Genomic DNA, 21,390 nt, shown 5'->3' with positions numbered 1-21,390 from the left:
CCATTGTTGTAGTCATTGTATATACTGTTTTTCCTGGAATTCCTTCTTTACTTTGCAGTAGTTACATCATTTCTTACAGCATAGTAATATTCCATCACGTACATGAACCACAATTTGTTTGACTATTTCCCAATTGATGGGCACAGACTTTGTTTCTAGTTCTTCACAATCACAAAAAAAGTGTTGCTTTAAATATTTTGATGTATCAGGAGCCTTTGTTTTTGTCACTTGCTTACTTGATAATTCTACTGACTAGCAGTGAATCAAAGATTATAGATATTTCAGATACTTTATTTGCATAATTTCAAATTGATTTCCATAATGGTTGTATTCATTTAAAGCTGCTGGACAATGCATAATTGTGCAATTCAACAGTGACTAAAAGGAAGATATTAAGAGTAACTAGGATTAATGAATTCAGAGTTGGTAGAGACCTTAAACCTTTAACTTCCACATTATATCGAAGTCCATTCTGTAACAGCTCTGAGATGTTTAATCTATTCTGTATTTTAAATCCTACTGTACTGGAAAATTTACTACCTCTAAAGATAGCTGATTTCATTATTGAAAAGTTTTTATTCCCCCCACATAATCACCTATGTTCAAATTGCCATGCACATAACTGTGTTTTAGTAAGCATTATAAAAAATCCCTTTCTATTATTAACTTCTTTCATAGAATCATACTATTTTAGAGTTGTCAAGAGATCTAGCTCCTCACCTTATTCCCTTTGGTCCAAGATAAATGCTTCCTAATTTCTATTTTTTGCTTTTTTTATTCTCTTTTCATAGCTAGACACAACCTGATGCTCTAATCTTAGCTCCGCTACTTTCCACCATATCTTAATTATGAGCTCCTGTATTTAGAGACTCCTGCTATTTCACAATTACTGCAGACTGTAAATTAAACGTCATTGACCCCCCCCCACACACACACACATTTCCTCTATTAACTAAGGCAAATGCACTGAGCAACTTGAGTCTAAAGAGCAGCAGCTGTGCGTGAAGTAATGTTTTTTTTTTTTAATAGATAAAAATACAACTACTGTAATATCTAATGAGCATTTTTCCAACAGCATTTCAACAGACAGTAGTGAAGAGGAGATCCACATATCATCTTTATTCTTTATTAATAAAAAGAATTCACATATGTATATTATAAATATATAGCTATACAATTATACATATATGTCATATATGTAAGTTCACAAAGTACCCTCCTCACAATATCCACATGAATTACATAAATGTATTATTATCCCTATTTTGCAGATAATGAAACTGAGGTTTAGAAACATTAAGAGACTTTTCTGTGCTCTAGTACATATTAACTTTGGAATTTAGAATCTTGGGGGACACAGCATAGTTCCTTGGAAAGAACCCTGGAGAAGTCAAGAGATATAATCTACCACTTAACAGGTAAATTAAATATTAAATAACAATTTAAATTAGGCAAGGTACATTAAGTAGATCTTTTCTACTGAGAATAGGAACTAAAGCTAAATATCTTGACTACCTGGGACAGGACTGAAGCTTCCAAGCTACCTTTCTTCTTCATTTTATTTAAAGTGATTTTTTTGAATGTTGTCCTCCTGATTTTTGAGAAAGGAAATAATGGGATCCTAAACAATATGTCAGCCCTCCTTCTCTTGCCATGGCTATACCCAAATTGTCCTTGAACACAAAACACTTTTGGAAAGCTCCACATTTAGATAAGGGCTCCAGGCATTCTAGAATCACAGGTATTTCATTATCAAAGCTCCTTACTTGCTTTTGTGTATTTTGCATAGCTAGAAGCTCTTCTTCTGCTCTGGAGATAGATATTGTATAGACAAAAAACTGTTCATTGGAAACTGCATAAATCTCCTGGTTCAGGAGCTGGAAGAGTTCAGGTAGAGTAGATTATTTCCATACTTTGCTTTTTCCTACTACCCAAAGTCAGAAAGAGAGAGAGAGGGAATGAGAAAGAGAGAGGGAATGAGAGAGAGAGAGAGAAAGACAGAGAGAGAGAGAGAGAGAGAGAGAGAGAGAGAGAGAGAGAGAGAGAAAGAGACAGAGAGAGAGAGACAGAGAGAGAGAGAGAGAAGGAGAAAGAGAGAAAGAGAGAGAGAGAAGAGAGAGAGAGAGAGACAGAGAGAGAGAGGAGAGAGAGAGAGAGAGAGAGAGATTGACTAGATAGATAGAGATAGATAGATAGGTAAGTAGGTAGGTAGATATATAGATAAAAAGCTAGATGGAGAGATGGAGGATGAATCAATGAATGAACAGATGGACCCATAGACAGTAGATACATGGGTGGATAGATGAGTTGAAGAAGGAAAGATTGATGGATGAATGAATGAACAGATTAGTCAATAGACAAACACAGAGAAGTAGATAAGTAGAAAGAGCTTTCACTAAGCATTTATATGACAAATATTGTGCTGGGGATACAAATATGGCAAGCAAGGAAAGCTTTGCCTTCAAGGATTATTTTATATACTATATATATATAATATATATTATAATAATGGGAGTCAACAGAAAAAGGGGAATTGGTAAACTGATGGGATGGGTGTTCTGTCTGTATATGGTATAACTAGAAGCAGGTTGGGGAATAGCATAGAGATCTGGGTCCTGGCAAAATAAGGCAAAAGCTATCAGAGGTAAGGGACCCAAAGGTGGGGGCATCCCTTGTTTTTTCCTGGAGCTTTTGTTCTTTTCAAATCACAGTACAGTAGAAAGATGCTGGTCTTGGAGTGATCTTGGAGCAGTTTCTTCACTTTTTAAATCTCCTTTTTTAATCTGTAAAATTGGGGGATCTTGAAGATCTCTAGTGTTGTACATCCAGCAAAATAACTATGTGAACATGTATACATATATTGTATTTAACTTATATTTAAACATATTTAACATGTATTGGTCAACCTGCCATTTGGGGAAGGAGTGGAGGGAAGGAGGGGAAAATTTGGAACAAAAGGTTGTGCAATTGTCAATGCTGAAAAATTACCCATACATATATCTTGTAAATAAAAAGCTATAAAAAAAGAGATAAAATGACCACTTTAGGGGGTTCATTAAATAATGAATAATAAAAAAATAAAGTGTTGTATATCTTCAGTTTTCCATGAAATATAATTATAAAATTATGAGATTGATTCCACCTGCCACCTATGAATATTAGCTCATTAATTTACTCACATTTTGCCTATGACTTCATTTTATTTTCAGAAAAAGCTTGGATGGTTAGGAGGGAAGGTATTTTATTCATTGGAAGGATGAGCAAAGTGAAGTTGATTGACTTGCTTGTGATCACACAATTAATTGAAGGAAGGATCATGTTCTAAGTAGGGTTGTTTTGTTCTTTTCCCTAGACCATGCTCCTTCCTTGTACATAATCTATTTTACAAATGTTTCCCTAGGTAAAAAGATTTTTATTTCCCCCCCCTCTTTTTTGCCCAAGTATCTATGTTTGTTCAATGTTCCATCTTTGGAATCTTAGTGTTACCTATGACTTTCCTCACCCCTTCTCCTATCAAATTGCCTCAAATTTGTGTTAATGCCATTTCTGCAGCATCTTTCATATCTGCCTTTTTCTAATCCCATTACCATGACTCATATATAGATTCTCACAATCAGATACCTGGACTGTGGCAATAATATCTTAAAGGATTTTCTTGCCTCTGAATTTGACTTTTCCACCCTATTGAATCATTGATACTGCTATTAATTTAATTTTTATGCATCAAACTCATTGTGTTATTCCTATGCTCAGTTATCTTTAATGGATTTTAAAAAGAACTAGCATGTTTTAATTTCTGATATAATAAATTTTAGTTTCCTAAATTTCCCCAGAGTTTTAGATCTTTCCCAATGTGCCCATAAGCACAGTAATCATAATCTATAGTTCACAGAATCAGATGTAGAATGGAAAGTCTCCTTATAGAGCATTGAAACCACACCCCTCATTTGAAGAAGACAAAATGATACACAGAGACATTTTAGGGGTCTCGCATAGGATAGAATAGCTTATAAGAGTCTAAGGTAAGATTTGAATCCAGATCTTCCTAAGATCTTTAAGGTCAGTACCCTATCCACTACTTCACAATACCTTTAGTAATGTGGCTTTAGCAAGGATAAACAAGCCCTGGAGTCTTAATATGACCTACTATGTGTAATTGCTACTTTTTCTATAATGTGTTCCAATTTCCGTGAAATGAAAAGGTAGCATGTTACTCAGTGGTAGAGTGCCAGATGGGAAATGGTAGAGCTTTTAAAAATCCTTTCTAATAGAGGGATCTGTCAGATACCTAAAGTTATAAATTCTTGTTTTCTAATAGGAAAAAAAGGCAAGCAAAGTGTTTAGCAATTTATTGGGGATGGTGGTGAGGCAGGTGTCTATATTTACATGGAAATTACTTTTAAGAGCTGGAGAGGAACCATTTTGAAAATTTATAAAATTTTAACCATTCCACTACAATAGGTTAAACTAAAGGACTTTGTGAAATAAAATGAGTAATCCTAGATGAGTTCTGAACCCCTTTCTCTGAATATAAGCATGGGCTGTATTAGAGGAAGGAAATAGTAAAGTTCTCACACACAGAGGGAGAACATTTACTACTCAGTAAACTGGTCTGGGACTTACAACATGAAAGCCCTGATTTAACTTAGTTCATGTCCAGCATCAATAAAATGTGATTATTTTCAGACCAAGAATCTGTCTGGCATACTCTTCCAACTTAAAAGAGTTAAATAAGTTTGTTCTTGGAAAAGATCATCTTTAACTGATAACTCTTCATGAATCCCATTGGACCACTGTGGAGAGAACAAAAGTGTGTGCTGATTTCTCTGATCCCAATAATATATATTGTAACTAGGACCCTAATGGGTAAGAACATTCTGCTATACATCCATATTCATTAGTCTAAAATGAACATGAAATTCAGTGATTTCATAGGAATTAGGATATATTGGTGTTGGAATCTTTACAAACTGCTAACTTGTTAGAGTTGATAGATTATTGATTTGATCTTACAAGAAGATGTTTTGGGCCAGAACCTGAAACAAGGTACTAAGTAGAACTAATTGATAATATGCTTGTGTTCACATCTTGAGAGAGCTCATATAAGCAAGAAATATTTAAGTACTCATTGGAGTTCACAAGTTTGGGAAATTTCAGGGTTTAATATGAGATATCCAAATTCACATCTCCCTTGAAGCTCTTAGGGCCAGAGAGCACCCTGGGAGATATCCCACAATTCCTCTCTCTCATATATAAGAAACAGACAGAGGCTCTCGGCCAGAATTCAGCTGAATTACAAGCAGAGAGAGAGGCCTCTAAGAAAAAGTAACCGGGCTATACTAGAAGGAGAAAATAAACCTTTGCATTTTATCAGCTGGCTGCATTTTGGGTGATTATTTACTCTTAACTGAAACTAAGGCTGCCTCCAGAAAACCTCCCCGAGAAACCTGCTCTCCCCAGAGAAAACCATTATATTATTTTAAAGAAGAATAAGAACACCACATACTGGTGTGGTAACTCCCTCCATGGATGGAGATTCTATCTGAAATTAAGATGAGTTAGGTCATCAAGTGACTTTCCTGTGGGATCACAGCTAAATATATCATCAGACAAAGGATTGGAACTCAAGTCCTCATGACTCTGAGGCTAGCCCTTTAGATTCATTGCTGCTCATATACATATATGAAAATTTAAAAGTCATAAAGTTAAAAGAATAAAAATACTTCATTTTCCATTCTTATACCTATAAGCCACTAGTAATATCATAATGCCATATTGTTTGCATAATGTGGTTTCTTATAATAAGGAATGGCTAAAATAATGTCAAATGGCTTAATTTACATTATTCTTTATAGTTTCAAAGTATTTTCATGTGCATTAATTAATTTGATTCTCACAATAACTATTTGAGGTAGATTGAACAGGTATTATGAGTTCTATTTTACAGATTGTGGAGGAAAATGAAGCTGACAGATATTAAAGAAATCACTTGAGGTTATATGGGGTGTAATTGACAAAGCTGGAACTAGAATCCATGTGTTTTGACAATATTTTCCTCTCAACCATACTGAACTCAATTAACTGGAGTGAAAAGAACAAATATAATTTCTTGTTAATAAAATCATAATAATGTCACATTTTATAACATTCTATGGTTTACAAAGCATTTCACTCACAGAATTGTGACGGACCACACAGAACAAATATCATCTCTAATTCACAGATCAAGAACCAGTCCCTAAGAAATTGTGACTTGCTTGTGATCACACAACTTTAGTAAATATCTGAGTAAGGATTTGGATGTAGATCTCTTGACCCCAAGTCTAGCACCCAATCTACAAACATCTTGGGAGAACCAATGCAATGTATCTATGTCATTTGAAAATGATCCTCTACTTGAAAAATATTAAGGGAAGATACAAAAAGCTGGAACTCATTGGCTTTGAAGATTAGAGTACTTAAAGCTAGAAGGGACCTTCAGAGTAGAGTGTCTCTAAGTTCTGGGTGTTCAACTTTTTTTAGTGTCACAAACCTTTTTGTTGTCTATATCTGGTATAATATATAGACTCTTCTCAGGCTAATTTTTTAAAATAGTTAAAGAAAGTTCACTAGCTTTTAACTGAAAAAAAAAAATGGAATCTCTACTGCCTTCCAACTTCACAGACACTCTAAAATCTTTCCATGGTCCATGGAGTTGGAGGGTTTGTGGGTTCTAGGTTAAGAATCTCTGCCCTAAAGGAATAGCCAGAGGGAATGGCTATCACACACTTGGTATTAGAAGACCAGCATTTGATGGCTAGATTTGCTATTTTCTGCTTGTGGATCTCAGTTCCTTCATCTTCAAAATGAGGGCGTTGGACCTGATGGCTATCAAGATTCCTTTCAGCTTTATGACTATGTTCCCGGATGAACCTTCAAGCAATCACTAAACATTAGCTTCTTACAGGAAGGGATGTTTTATTTTGTACTTCGACCCCCAATACCTAGCACAGTGTCTTGAACATAGTAAGTGCTTAATAAATGCATGTTGTATCAGGCTAGATGAAATGGCATGAACCCTCATCCCATTCTTTCAAGTTTCTCTTAAAGAGAGAGCTCAGATTTTTCACTTATTAAAAACTACCACCTCTCCTCACACAACCATCTTCAGATCTTCCAGTTTAGAGCAAATGATGTCAACTGTGGCAGCGGAAGGGGGAGCAAACATGGCCTCATCTATTTAACTTTTAAAAGCCAAGCCCATAATTTCAAGTTTATCACCAGTGGGTGTTTATAGCATGGCTGGAGCCAATGGGAGCCATTCGCTTACCTGTCAGTGATTTGTTTTGACTGGTTATTCTTGAATAATGGCTATTTCACAAGGACCTGAGACCCATGCTGAAAGCTTGGGAATTCACCAGCCTCTGCAAAAGGTGGAGGGCTGCGGGGGGAGTGAGCCAAAGGCACTACAGTGCAGGGTATGAATGTGAGGAAGGGTCGAAGTGTCTCTTGAGAAGGGTCCTCGGGCTTTTAATTTCATAATCCTCCCTTCAGCAAGTCCTGCTGGCTGCCAAGACACACTGTTATCCTTTGGCCGTGTTGATGGCTCCCTAATCCAGTGTCAGTGTAATTGAGGGTGAAGTCTGTGCTTTTGCAGCTAATGATAAATAGGGCTTTTAAAGGTTGTAATTTCTTGTTTAACTGATGCCAGTTGCAAATACTTTGTGCTGAGGATTAATCCCCCATCCCCTGCTGCCAAATAAAATACTGTGGAAGTCTGGGGCCCATTTTTCAGCTTATTGTTAGTCACAGCTTGCCTGACAGAGTGCATTTTGTGCAGGAGATAAATGCTTAAGCAGTTGGCTGCCAATCTCAATAGAGGAAGGGCTTCCCCTCCTCCCTCCCCTCATACTCTGTTCGATGTGTTAAACACATTTATGTTTCTTCAGCAAACATCTAATAAACTGTATTAACAAAAATTTCACACAAACCCAACACCAAATCCAGGTTAGTAATTTCTGATTCTTGGAGTAAATGGGATTTTTTCTTCAGGTTCTCAAAAGTATCCCAGGCTGCCTTTCCAATGTACTTCAGAATCCCAGTCTTCAAATAGTTTCTCTGGAAAAGAAGAGAGAAATTGTTCTTTTTACTAATTTAGATAAAACCAAGTCAGGGGAACTGACGTAGAAGATAGTATGTCAAACTCATGATTCTAGGAGGGGAAATCATAAAGATGGCAGGAGAATGGCAGAGACTTAAAGAGAATGGGCAATGGACCCAATGGAATTAAGTGGGATCATTTCTCCTCACCTCCATTGCTCCTCCAATCTGGGATTGCTGTTTAGTCATCTGCTTGTGTCCAATCCTTCATGATTCTGAGAACCATATTTTCCATGGGTTGGGTTTTTTTCTCTTTTGGCAAAGATATTGGAATGATTTGCTTTTTTTCCTCCTCCAGGTTTAGTGACTTGCCCAGAGGTACACAGTTAGTATCTTAATACAGATTTGAATTCAGGTCTTCCTGCCTGAAGGTTCAATGCTCTGTCCACTGAGTAATCTGACTGCTTCTGGGAATTATGTCACAATTTATCCAACTCCAAAACACCCCTTGTCTCTCTCCATCCTCACAGAGATATTCCTTGCTTGATATAGTAAGGTACTACTTTCCATTTACTTTGTTTATATCCATCTATGTATATATACATATCTCTATATGTATATTTATTTATCTATCTACATCTGCATATAGGCTTTCTTTCCCCTAATAAAGAATAAGTTCCTTAAAGAAAGGGAATATTGCCATTTCCCCTTTTACAACCCTATCCCTTAATCTAGTGCCTGCGTCTTTAGAAAGATATTTTTTGTTTCTTGGTTGTACCTGCTGGAAATCTAATCATATTTTAAGCTTGCTTGTTGATAGTTACTTAAAACAGGCTTTTGATTAAACATTTATGAAACAGAATTCATTTTTAGAATATTGAATTATTTGCTCTTCCCCTGCCCCAGTTTTTGTTTTTCCAAAATTAGATCTAAAGAAATTTGCCTAAAATAAAGGGCACGTAGAGATCCCATATTGTTTCTGAAAGTCCTTTGTAGGGTTCTGGGAGCAAGGCATTCTCAGCTCATGTGGTCACCAAGGACTTCTTAGAGTGATCATTTCTCAGGGGTGTTGTAGATAGATTTCTTTTTTAGGTACATCTTCATCTAGATGGCTTCTGAAGTTCCTTCCAATTCTAAGAGTGTGTGATCCTGTGAGTAGTAAAACATACTTGGGATGATTTGGTAAAACCATTTCCCAAAACTTATTCATTGAGCTTGAATCATGAATTACTCATGGTTGGTGTTTTATTTCACCTTTTGCTGCTTTAGTAACTTGGTCTTATGCATACAGAAGAGCTTTTTGTAACCACTAGAGAGGGATTTATAGTGCTAACTGCTGCTTCAAGTAAAAGTGGAAAGTTATTATAGCCTTTAAAGACTATGAGGTTCCATATCCCAACTCTCATTCAAAGTGATGAGTCACACCCTCAGATGTGAAGCTGGCTAGCTTCATCTTCACTCTTAGAGTTCTAGGTGTACCTCTGAGGAGTTGGCTGTAGCTTTCTAATACTATCAACTCAGGCTTTTATTCTGATTTATTCCTCCCAATATCAATAGTCAGTTATCTCTTCAATATACTCTAACCATTGGCAGTAACATATCTTCAATATTGTCAATACCATTGATTAATCACTTTTGACTAATGCTCACCACTTAATTGTAGGTTTCTGGATTATGGACAAAATTTCCTTTCTCCTTAGTCCTTAGAAGAAACAAGATGGAATAATATAAAATGTGCTTGACTAGAAATCAGGAGATATTAGTCTCCTAATGAGATAGTATTCATTAATGTACAACATTAGACAATTTAATCTCCTAGGACTTCATTAAATGCCTCTGATCATTGAAAAATCCTTTTTTCTCTGTTATTTTCATCCACAGAACACAATTTTATTCAAATGAAACTTACACTATCTCTATTTCCTTTCTCCTACTAACTTTTATTTAGGAAAACATTTCTCTTGGTAATGAAATGTTTGGACATGAAAAATTTGATGGCTCTGAGATGGCCATGATCAATTTATATTCTTATTCCAGGCTTCAGTTTCAGTTCCAGATATTATTATTTCTAGGATACCATCTAATTCTGGAATTATATGACCACATACTTTTTGTTTAAGGTCATTAGTTACTAAGCCAGGAGTAGAAATCAAATATTTGTGCTTTTGCATTAAGAAGTTACTGTATTGAAAAGAGTGCTGAACTTAGTGTCAGCAGAAATCTAGCCTAGAATCCCATTTGGAACATTTATTGTGCTTTATTTCTTCACTGGTAAAGCAGATAGAATGATACCTGTAGTACCTACCTCGAGGGGTTATTGTGAAGATAAAAGAAAATCTTGCTTTGCAAACTTTTAAGAGCTGTATAAATGCCTATGATTATTATTTCAGAATCATAAGATCTCAGTGTTAAAAGGAATCTTCAAGATTATTTAATTCAAGCCACGTTTGAACAAGCAGCCCATCTGAAAGCATCCCAGGAGTGTTCATTGAATTTTTGCTTGAATACTTTCATTGAGGAGGAAATCATTATCTACTTGAGTAGCCCATAACATTTTTGAAGAGTTCTAATAAGTAAGAACTTTTCCTTTGTTGAGTCATTTCAGTCCTGACCAATTTTTTGTGATTCCATTTGGGATTTTCTTGGCAAAGAAAATGGAATTATTTGCTATTTCTTTCCTCAGATTCTTTTTTGTTTGAGAAAACTGAGGCAAACAAGGTTAAGGGATCTGCCTAGGGTGACACAGTAAATATCTTAGACCAGCTTTGAACTCAAGAAGATAAGTTTTCCTGATTTCAGGCCCAGCAAGTAGCTGCCATAAATTGACTTCTTTTCTACTATTCCTAATTCTATTTTAGAAGGCAACCATTGCCTTTCATCCTGTTGGCTAAACATCCTCTAATCCTTTCAACAGATCCATATCTTGAGATTGTGGATATTTCCATTATTCAAATTGCCCTCCTCCCAATATTCTCCAACTTTTTAATATCCTGTCTAAAGTATTAATCCCAGAACTGACCATTATGTGGTCAGATGAAGTCTAAGATGAAATAGAGTGAAAGAAACCACCACCTCTCTCATTCTGAGCACTATATGTCTCTTATCACCATTAAAATCACATCAGCTTTTTTTCTTTTTCTTTTGGCCTCTACCTTCCACTGTTGACTTATAACTGTTATTGTAGTTCATTAAAAACACTATATATTTCTCAGATAAAGTGTTGTATAACTGCACTTCCTCAACGTTGTTCTTAGGAGATTGATGTTTTAAAACCCTGAAATATTTTACCTTTGTTCTCAATACTTTATCCTGTCAAGCTCTTTTTGTATCATGTCTCTGTCCCAAAGCATTTCCTTCCATGTTGTGTTTGTTGCAAATCTGATAAGCATGCCATCTATATTTTTATTTATGTCACTGACTTTTTAAAAAGCCAAGCATAGATTCCTGGGACATATCTTTCAAGCTGATATAAATCTATTAATGACTACTCTTTGGTTTTGTCCATCTAACAAATTTCTAGTCCATTTGACAATATGATTTTCTACATTATATCTCGATCTGTAGTCAGTCACTCAACTAGCATTTATTAAGCAACTACTATGTGCTAGATACTGTGCTAAGTGCTGGGGAAACACAAAAGGGGGAAAATCTATCTTTGTTTTCAAGTGTAATAGAAGAGATAATATACAAACAACTATGCACAAACAAGATATATACAGAACAACTTTGGGAAGGGGAGAGTAATTTTAAAGGGAAGGCTCTACGGTGAAGAAGGACAGGCTTCCTGAAGAAAATGTGAATTTGACTGGGGGTTGAGGGAAGCCAAAAGGTAGAAAAGAGGAGGGAGGACTTTGAAGATATGAGAGACAATCAAAGAAAATTCCTGGAACTGGGAGACTGAGTATCTTGTAGGAGGAATAGCAAAATGTCAGATTTACTGAATCAGAGAAGAAATTTAAGGTATAAAGAGAATGGAAAGATAGGAAGGGGCAGATTACAAAAGGCTTTATAAGCCAGAGGATTTTACATTTGATCTTGGGGATGATGAGTCCCTAGAGTTTATAGAATGGGAAGAAGGATGGCATTAGTAGATCTATACTTTAGGAAAAAAACATTTGATAATGGTGTGAAGGATGGATTGTGGTGGGGAGAAACTTGATGGAGAGATTCCTTCCTAACCAGACTTGTCTTAGTCCAGATGGGAGCTGGTGAGTCCCTGCTCCAGAAAGGTAGCAGTGTCACAGGAGAAAAAGAAATGAAATTAGTCTGCTATGACATTTGGATGATATCATTCTGACTTTTTAAAATCACTATTCTCCTTTTTTCTTAAAAATTTATTTAGCATTTTGTTTTTCTTCAGTTACAGGCAAAAACAATTTTTTAACATTCATTTTTAACTTTAAGTTCCAGATTCTTTCCCTTCTTCTCTTCTACTGCCCCCTCTGAGAATGCAAACAATTCAGTCTAGGTTCTATATGTTCTTTCTGGATATTCACTGGATATTCAGATAGATCTGAATTCAGATTTGGCCTCAAACACTTAATAGCTAGGACCCTGAGAAGATTAATCTGCCTCACTTTTGTTAATTGTAAAAGGGGCATCATAATAGCACTTACCTGTAAGATTGTTATGAAACTCAAATAAGAAAATATTTATAAATGCTTAGCACATAACAGATGTTCAATAAGTGCTTCCTTTCTCCTTTCCTTCCTTCATTAACTACTACTTGAATAACATGTCCCAGAATTTTGCAAGTAATCAGAGTCAAATTCAAAGCATTGGGGTTTACAGACTCCATTATCTTCTCTTTCTTGAAAGCTGGAACATGTCTTGATTTTCAAGAAAGGGAAAGGAATAGAGTATGCAAACTATGGCCCAGTTCATTCAACTAATCAGTATTCTAATCAAGTGCTCTTTCCACAACACTGCACTGCCCTGCTCTGGTTAGGGAGACAAGACTTGCTGACATGAAAGAATCAGAAACTATTATGGGATGGTAGATAATTGAAGCACTAAATTGTTCGGGGCCAAAATGCTAGTGGATTTTGGGAAAGAGAGAGCTCACTGTGGACTAAAGTATACATAAATGTTTGATAAATGGAAATGCTTTGGTTTCAGAAAGAGAGTCCAGTAAATGGTAAGGGTTTTAATGAAAATTCTTCCCACCCTCATTTTGTGCAGAAAGAGTAATTCTCTCTCTTATAAATAGGTACAATAGTGATCTACTCCTTTTTGTTTTGTTTTGAAGGCACACTTTGAGTATAAATGAGATAACACATGTGAGGTACTTCATGCTTCTTGGAAGAAAGGAGACATAAATTCAAGTGTAACTGGAATTGTTCAGATGTACCAACTCCTCCTAGTCCTTAGAGGTTCAGACCACAATCACATGTCTTTCTTAAATGGAATTCTGCTTTCTCAAGCTGTCTGGTGAAGGCAGTGGGAAACATAGGCTTCCAACCCTGATCCTTAGAGCTAAAACATCTCTAGGCTGTGGTTAACTTTTGGCCTGATATCACGAAAAACACATTTCCAATATCTATCATATCCAAAAGTTAAGGAAAGTACACGAGATGCTATAGATTTATCGGCCTTTGGTCACTGCGTTCATTCCATAGAACAGGATGCAAACTTGCCTTTATTTGTCCTATGAACCTTGGAACAATAAGGGAATCTAGCATCTTCCTTTTACTCCTTCCTTCCTTCCTTTCTTTATTCTTTCCTTCCTTCCTAGGGTCAGATAGCTATAAATATTAAGGGTCTGAAACCAAATTTGAACTTAGGTCTTCTTGACTTTAGAGCTAGTGCTCTATCCATTATACCACATAGCTATCCCCATCTTCCTTTTTCTTGCTTGATATTCCCATGCCCCATAGCAGATGATCCAAATGGCACCCATTTGCATAATTTTTTAATTCTTTAAATTACTTTTTTCTCAATTATATGTAAAAACAATTCAAAAATTCTTTTTTTTTCTCAAATTTTGAGTTCCAAATTTTCCCCCTTCCTCCCTTCCCTGCCTCATTGAGAAGGCAAGCAATAATGTCTTGGGTTATACATGTACGATCAAATTCTCTTATGAAAAGATCAAAAAATCAAGTGATTTTTTTTCCTAAGAGATCAGAATCCCTAGTGGCATTGGGCCCATAGAAAGCACAATAATTCACTTTCAGGCCTAAGAAAAGACTTTGCTGTATCTGAGGAACACATTGTTTCTCCAAATATTCTGCCCTTGGAAGGAGCATTGGCCTGGAATCTACCTAACAGGCCCAAATTCTGTTGTTACTGGATGCTCCATGCCATCATTTTTCCAGCTCTGACAAGATGTTCTTTTCTCTGGAGGGATTCATAAAACATACCTACTGGCCTAAGTCTGCAACTGATTCCAAGAAGGCCCACATACTATTTGGGTCTGAGTGGGACAGTCTTCATATAATACCTCTTGGAAAGCAATAAAAGGAAGATTCTTGCCACCAGTGATTCACCTTTAATATCTCAACTCGTTTTTTTCAGTCCCCTTTCTGTCCTCCAGTTTGTGCAATATACAACAATTTATGGCCCTATTGATCTAGTACATGGTAATCACAAACAGCAGAACTTGGCAAAAGCCTTGAACTGGAGCCTGACATTCTCTGGCTTCTTGATGTCTGTATGTTTAAATGTTAAACATATGAAATATCTATTGAGAATAAATTTCTTGTTTACAGCTGACTCCAGCTGGCAATGGCATCACACGAACAATTTTCTGGGAGTTTGTATGTACAAAATTATATGTCAAAGTGAGTTACCAGATACAATCTGCACCAGCCCAGGTAATCATCCTTTTTTTCAGCTACCCAGTGAGGCTCTCCTAAGACAGCATATAAACCATGAAAGAAATTTTATTTAAAAAATCCAGAACTCTTCCATTTCTGAGGGGAATTTGAGAATTAAAAATTGAGACATTCATAGAGGTTCACGTCATTCACTTCAGAGAAATCATTAAGAGTCCTGGTTTCCACAATACCAGACCCATCTCATCTAGCAACGATCAAATTCCTGGGAATGGACCACCAAAATTGCTGCTGGCTGAAATGTTCATGGCATTATGGGGACCATGGCTCTTAATGATTTCTCCAAAGTGGATGATGTGAACCTATGCAAAATGCCTCCATTTTTAATTCCCAAACTCTTTTCTGACATGTAAGATTTTTTAAAAGAGTTTTGGATTTTTACAAGGTTTCATTCATTTCTACTCTTCTCAAACATTTTATTTCAAGAGTTTCTAAGTCTTGAAGTTTTTTAAATGATTAATTTAAAAGAAAATAAATTCTTGCATATTATTAGGAATGAATCTTTTATAAAACATAGTGGTACATTTTGACTATTTCTTATGGAGGCACACGTGATCACTGGACTATAGGAATTATTAATCTAACCTGCATTAGCTTTGATATACATAAATTTTCCTGAAGTTGCTCAAACTATTGACTCACACATAGTCATTTAAATACATCCAAACAATCCTTTATTTTAAATTTGGAGCTAGAAGGAGCCCTAAAGATTATCTGATTCATCTTCGTCATTTTAAAGATGAATGAATTGAGACTTAAAGAGATGAAATGATTTGAACATGGTCACACAGTTATTAAACGGCACAGCCAGAATTCCAATGCAGTGTATTATTTTTTTCATCTACAGATTCAGTTCCTTTTTCCATGACCATATGCTCTTCCAGACAACTATTATCATAGGCTTATAGGATTTAGAGTTGGGACATTAGTGATTGTCTAGTCCAAAACTCTCATCTTACAGATGAGAAAGTTGAGAATTGGATGCAGTGTGTCCCTATGTGTATAGAAAAAAAATCTGGATGTAACAAAGAGAAGGTGAACTTTCATGATTTTTGCTTGCTCCAGATACATTTGTTCTTCTTGGTATTGGAGCTTTTTAGGTAGACCATGACAATCACTGAAGGTCTTAACTTGGGTGAAGTGAGCAGCATCTAATCCTAGGGCACAGATATCACTTGCATTCTAGAAGAAATGATAAACCTTTTCACCTAATGTTATCAAGAGCATTTGGTTAAAATAGGAAATTAACAGAAAGCTAGAATGAGCTTTTCTTCTACTCCCTTGTATGTAAGAAGCATCCTTATTCTGATAATTCTCCGTTTCTTTCCATTATCCATTTCCATATGAACTAGAAATACTTTGCAATAATTAGTCCATATGAACATTTGGGGGTTTCTCTAAGTTTGTTTCTTTTGAACTATTTCAATTTCCCCAATTAGTTAAGGATCTGTGGTCTTGAGATAAAGTAACTGCTAAAATTTGAATTGAACTTTAAGGGGAAGACATCTATCCATATTAAGAGTATAAAAGCTCATTATAGGAACAAAGATGAGCAAACAAATCTTTTGGATGTGAACAGACCTGATATTGGCAACAAAGAAGGCACAGGACTACAATCCATGGAAGAATGGCTTAAACAAATAGAAATGTGGAATGTAACAAAAAGAGGATAGATTTATCTTCAATCTTTACATCTTTTATTTTGTGATGAAGAAAATTTGAGTATTTTTTTCTTTTGCTCAAAACAGTTTAAATGTAACCCCAATATATGAATATTAATAATCACTTAGATAACACAGTAAATAGAGCACTGGGCCTGGAGTCAGGAATACTCAACTTCCTGAGTTTAAATCTGGCTTCATATGCTTGCTAGTTGTGTGACCCTGGGAAAGTCATTTAATTCTGCTTCAGTTTTCCTGTTTATTATGTGAGCTGGAGAAAGAAATGGCAAACTATTCTATTATCTTTGCCAAGAAACTCCCCCAAAAGCTAGATATAATTGAACAATAACAATATGTATTTATGTATTACTATCTTGTGAGGCAGCTGGGTGGTATAGTGAATGGAGTACTGGGTCTAGCATCAGGGAGATAAATTCAAATCCAGCTGCAGAAAATTATAAGTTTTGTGACCCTCAGGAAGTCATTTAGTCTCTCTGCCTCAGTTTTCTAATATATGAAATGGAGATATAATAACACCTACCTCACAGGGTTGGAAGAATCAAATGAGATAACTATAAAGTGCTTTGCAAATCTTAAGGTGCTATATAAACTAGTGGTTGTTTTATAGTAATACTCTCTTCAAGTATAGCCTATGATCTATTCATCTAATGACAAAGCTGTCTTTTTTTTTCCTCATAAAGAGACCTCCTAGTTCATAATATTGGCAATTTTTTCCCTGAGAGATTTTGTAAAATATGTAGGGTTAAAAGGGAATTCATTGCATTGCTAAAAAACAAAACAAAACAAAACAAAACAAAACAAAACAAAAAACAACTTGTATATTGTACCTGGAATAGATGAGAAGAAAAGAAGAGAAAGCATGAAAAAAATTTAAATGTCTGGGGTGTGTAAGTGTGTGTGTGTGTGTGTGTGTGTGTGTGTATGTATGTATGTATGTATGTATGTATGTATGTATCTTGTGAGGAGGAGGGAAGTACTTGGGAAAACATGGGAAATCTGGAAGAAAACCAAATGGGTCTCAAAGGAAACATGTCTAGATGTATAGGAAAATATTGCTGAAAGCAAAGCCCTGGCTGGCATGATTGACTGAAATGATGAAGGGGATTGGTTTGAATTACAGCTCAACCCAGCCACTCTCCTTATCTTAGAATAAACGCCATTCCTTATTATCTCCTTTTTATTTGGGGCAATTAACAAGCAATTTTATTAGTCCTTTCCTATGTCCTAGCTACTTCCTGTCATGAGCTGAGCAATATGAATAACTCTTGAGACTTTCAAATTATGGGAATATGGAGGCAAGAGTCATGACATGAGCAGCCATGACATGATGATTACTCATGCATTTCCATTCCAGGCAGACAGACTTTATTAACAAGGAGTCCTTTAGGGCTGCTCCACAGAAGTGACATGAGTCAGTGAAATAACATTATTCCACAAAGATATTTTGGGGGTTTTTGCCTGAAATGAACACTTTTGCTTATATGACCTTTTCCATGGGTTCCTTCCTTTATTAAAAACCGTCGCATGTCCCTGGAGAGGAAGTGGCTGTCCAATTAAGACTGAGTTAGGTGTGGTTGACAGAAAGTAATGTTCCCATAAGTTGGAGAGTAAATTAGCAAGGCTTTGGCCCAAGATCCTTTGCCTGTCAAAGTGAAGAGAAACCACTGTGACTTCAACTGACTCACTGGAAGAAAAGAGTCTAAAAATGAAGGTTCTATTTTCCCAAATATAGAAGGATGTGTGTGTGTGTGTGTGTGTGTGTGTGTGTGTGTCCCAGATTCATTCTTTGAGGACTTGTACCTTCTTATGAGTTGAGTGTCAAAAATAAGAACTATGAATATCTCAATCACATCATCAACATCTTTTTATTATATAAGGCACTCTACTAGAGATTAGGAATAAAAAGAATGAAAAGACACAGTGTTTATCCTTGAGAGGGTTACAATCCAGTTGGAGGAATAGGACTTCTATTCAGAAAGGATAAATATCAATTCAAAGTAAGGATAAATATCAATTCAAAGGCCAAGAGTCAGATGAGGGACATGTAGAAGTAGAAAAGTATCACAGGAATTCTAAGGAGGAAGGATGTCTTGAGGGCAGGTTAGATTAACAGAGAATTCAGGCTCCAAAGGAATGAAGTTAGGCTAGACTTTTGAAAGAAATGGTATGGTCTAGATGATATGGTGGATAGAGAGCTGGGTGTGGAGTTTAAATCCAGCCACAGACATTTCCTAGTTTCCTGTTCCTAGTGATTAAACCTTGCTTTGTCTTAGCTTCACCATCTGTAAAATAGGGATAATGATAGCTTCTATGTCCTAGAGTTTTCTTTTTGCAAAAAAAAAAAAAAAAAAAAAAAAAAAAGGGCTAAATGACTTGTCCAGGATCACACAGCTAGGTGTAAAATGTCAGAGGCCAGATTTGAATTCAAGTTCTCCTGACACCAGGGCTGGTGCTTTATTCACTGTTCTACCTAACTTCCTCTACCAGGTTTGCTTTAAAAATCAAATGAAATGTTTCATTAAACTGGTGCTCCTTTAAAGCAGATATTATTTCTTTTACCTTTTTTTGTATTCCTAGCATTTAACATAGGGCTTGCTATGTGATATAGGCATAAAAATTACTAACTGCTTGACTTATATATTGGAAAGAGCACCTACATGAATTTAAAGTGAAGGAGAAATTAAGAGTTCGGTCTCCCCAAATCTGTGTGATCATGGGCAAATCACTTAATCTCTTTGAACTAGAAGAGGAATAGAATGCAGCAGTGGGTCCTCTCTCAATGGAGATCTTTAAGTAAAAGGTATATCTCTTGACCATGTTATAAAGTAGATTCTTTTCTTGACATGGGATATATGGGATCCCAACAAGATCCCTTCCACCTCGAAAATTATATGAGGTAATGGCAAGAATGGTTTAGGTTAAGGTCAAATCTAATGGGAGTTCTTGGATAAAGTAAGAATTTGCAACAAAACTAAGGGAAAGGGAAACAAACGATGGGAGCAAAATGACAAATAAGTTAAGTGGATGGAGTTGCCTAGAAACTCCGTTAGCATTTTCCCAGATTATCAGTACAGGTACATTTAGTTTTCCCCAGAAACCATTCAACAGCAATATGAAGTTTAGCATTACAGAATTCGGTTGAGTGTACAAAGCCAGGTGTAAACTCTTAAGATGCCTCTAAGATGAAAAACCTGCAGTAGTATAGAGGGGTTGGAAGTTTTGGTTAGAATATGATGTCTCTTTGTGAAAATGAAGAGGTCTTACAAGTCATTCATCAGTTAGGGTAGGAATTCTACTTATTATTTAAAGTTTCCCAAGCACCAATACTACTCTAATCAAGCAAAGGCACATATTTTATCATGTGGACTTATAGCCCAACAGTCTCATAGTCATATAGAAAACACTAACATAGGACTAATATACAGATAACAAGGACCTGAATCACACTTGATTTGGCTCACTATCCTCATTTTATGGATAGAGAAACTGAGGCCCTGTGAAGTTCAATAACTTGTTTAACATATGAAAGGAAATTTAAAAATCATTATATTTCTTATGTCTTTCTCAACCTTGAGTTATGGTTTGTGAAGGTTTCATTCTTATTTAGCAGCTTTTATAGTATCAGTTTTAAGTCTATTATTTGATAGTTAGGGAAACTGAGGACCAAAGAGGTGATTTGACTATGATCTATGTCCTCCTTATTACTGCTTCAATGCTCTTTCCACTCTATTACATCGTCCTTAGTATATGTCTGAATAAAACAAAACACTTTCATACTTACACACTTTTTTATCCCAAAAGAACATGCAATTTTCATGTTGAAATATAATACTTCCCCCTCTCCCCAAGTAATGAGTTCATCCCGATTTTCAAAGATTCATATAGGCAGATTCCTTTGGTTAGAAAAATAGTGTATATATTTTATGGAAAGACAATACATCAAGGACCTCTGAACCTAGTTCCTTGTTTGTGTGCTATAAAAGGACTCAAAAGCATCTTGAAGTGAACAAAGGCTGCACAGTCGGAAACATACACTAGCAAAGACCTGGTCGTGCTTGTAAACCTCTGTGATCTGATGGTGGAGAGGGCCAGGTGTGCAATATAAATGGTGCTAGGTGCGCTGCTAATCCTGTGTTTGAGGTCATTTATATTGCACTAAAGTTAAATCTGTGCCCATGCAGCCGTCCCAATTAAGGGAGCAACGTGCCATTTATCAGGGGGGCCATTAAAAGGACGCTACCTTAATTGCCATTGGAGCTAAGTGTGCACAGAGGGGTCCAGATGAATGCCACAGTTTCATTTCACTACTTTTCATTGGGCTTCCAGTAAAAGCTCTACACTTTTTAGTGGCTTTTGCAATTATGCTTCCCTTCAATTTTCCAAAGGTTACGGGGACTGAACCACACAAATCCCATTAAAGTAAGTAGCTGTTGTGCAATATAAATCCCTTTGAAAATCTTTGCCAGAGCCTATAAAATGATCAGCTGGCTGGACATAGATGCCCCTTGTCTGCCATGTTTGCAACCAAGATTTCAATGACAAGCTTTGATGTGGTGATAGGTTTCTGCTACCAAAGCCAAGTTTTTTGGGGGCTGATTGCATCAGATTTCTCTGAAAACTGATGTAATTAAAACTTATCAAGCACATTTGTCTTTGGACTTTATTCTGAAAAAATACCTCAATGTACCCTGAAATTAAATTTGTCTGACCAAAGATTTGGCCATATTCCAACACTTCCCTACAGGAAGTAAAATAGCATGGAGGTGATGGCCATTTATATAACCCATTGCATGAAA

At 36.0% G+C, this 21,390-nt stretch overlaps 1 protein-coding gene across 2 annotated transcripts in view; it reads left to right on the top strand.

Annotated features, from left to right (window-relative positions):
• The window catches only part of PRRX1 (paired related homeobox 1), a 90,490-nt gene that overhangs the window by 36,040 nt on the left and 33,060 nt on the right, over positions 1–21,390 (top strand). The gene's annotated exons all lie outside the window — the stretch shown is intronic.

The sequence above is a fragment of the Antechinus flavipes genome, chromosome 4, assembly GCF_016432865.1.
Source record: "Antechinus flavipes isolate AdamAnt ecotype Samford, QLD, Australia chromosome 4, AdamAnt_v2, whole genome shotgun sequence".
NCBI classification, from domain to species: Eukaryota; Metazoa; Chordata; class Mammalia; order Dasyuromorphia; family Dasyuridae; genus Antechinus; species Antechinus flavipes.
Note: the sequence above shows the minus strand (reverse complement) of the source record. Positions and strands in the feature narration are given on the sequence as shown.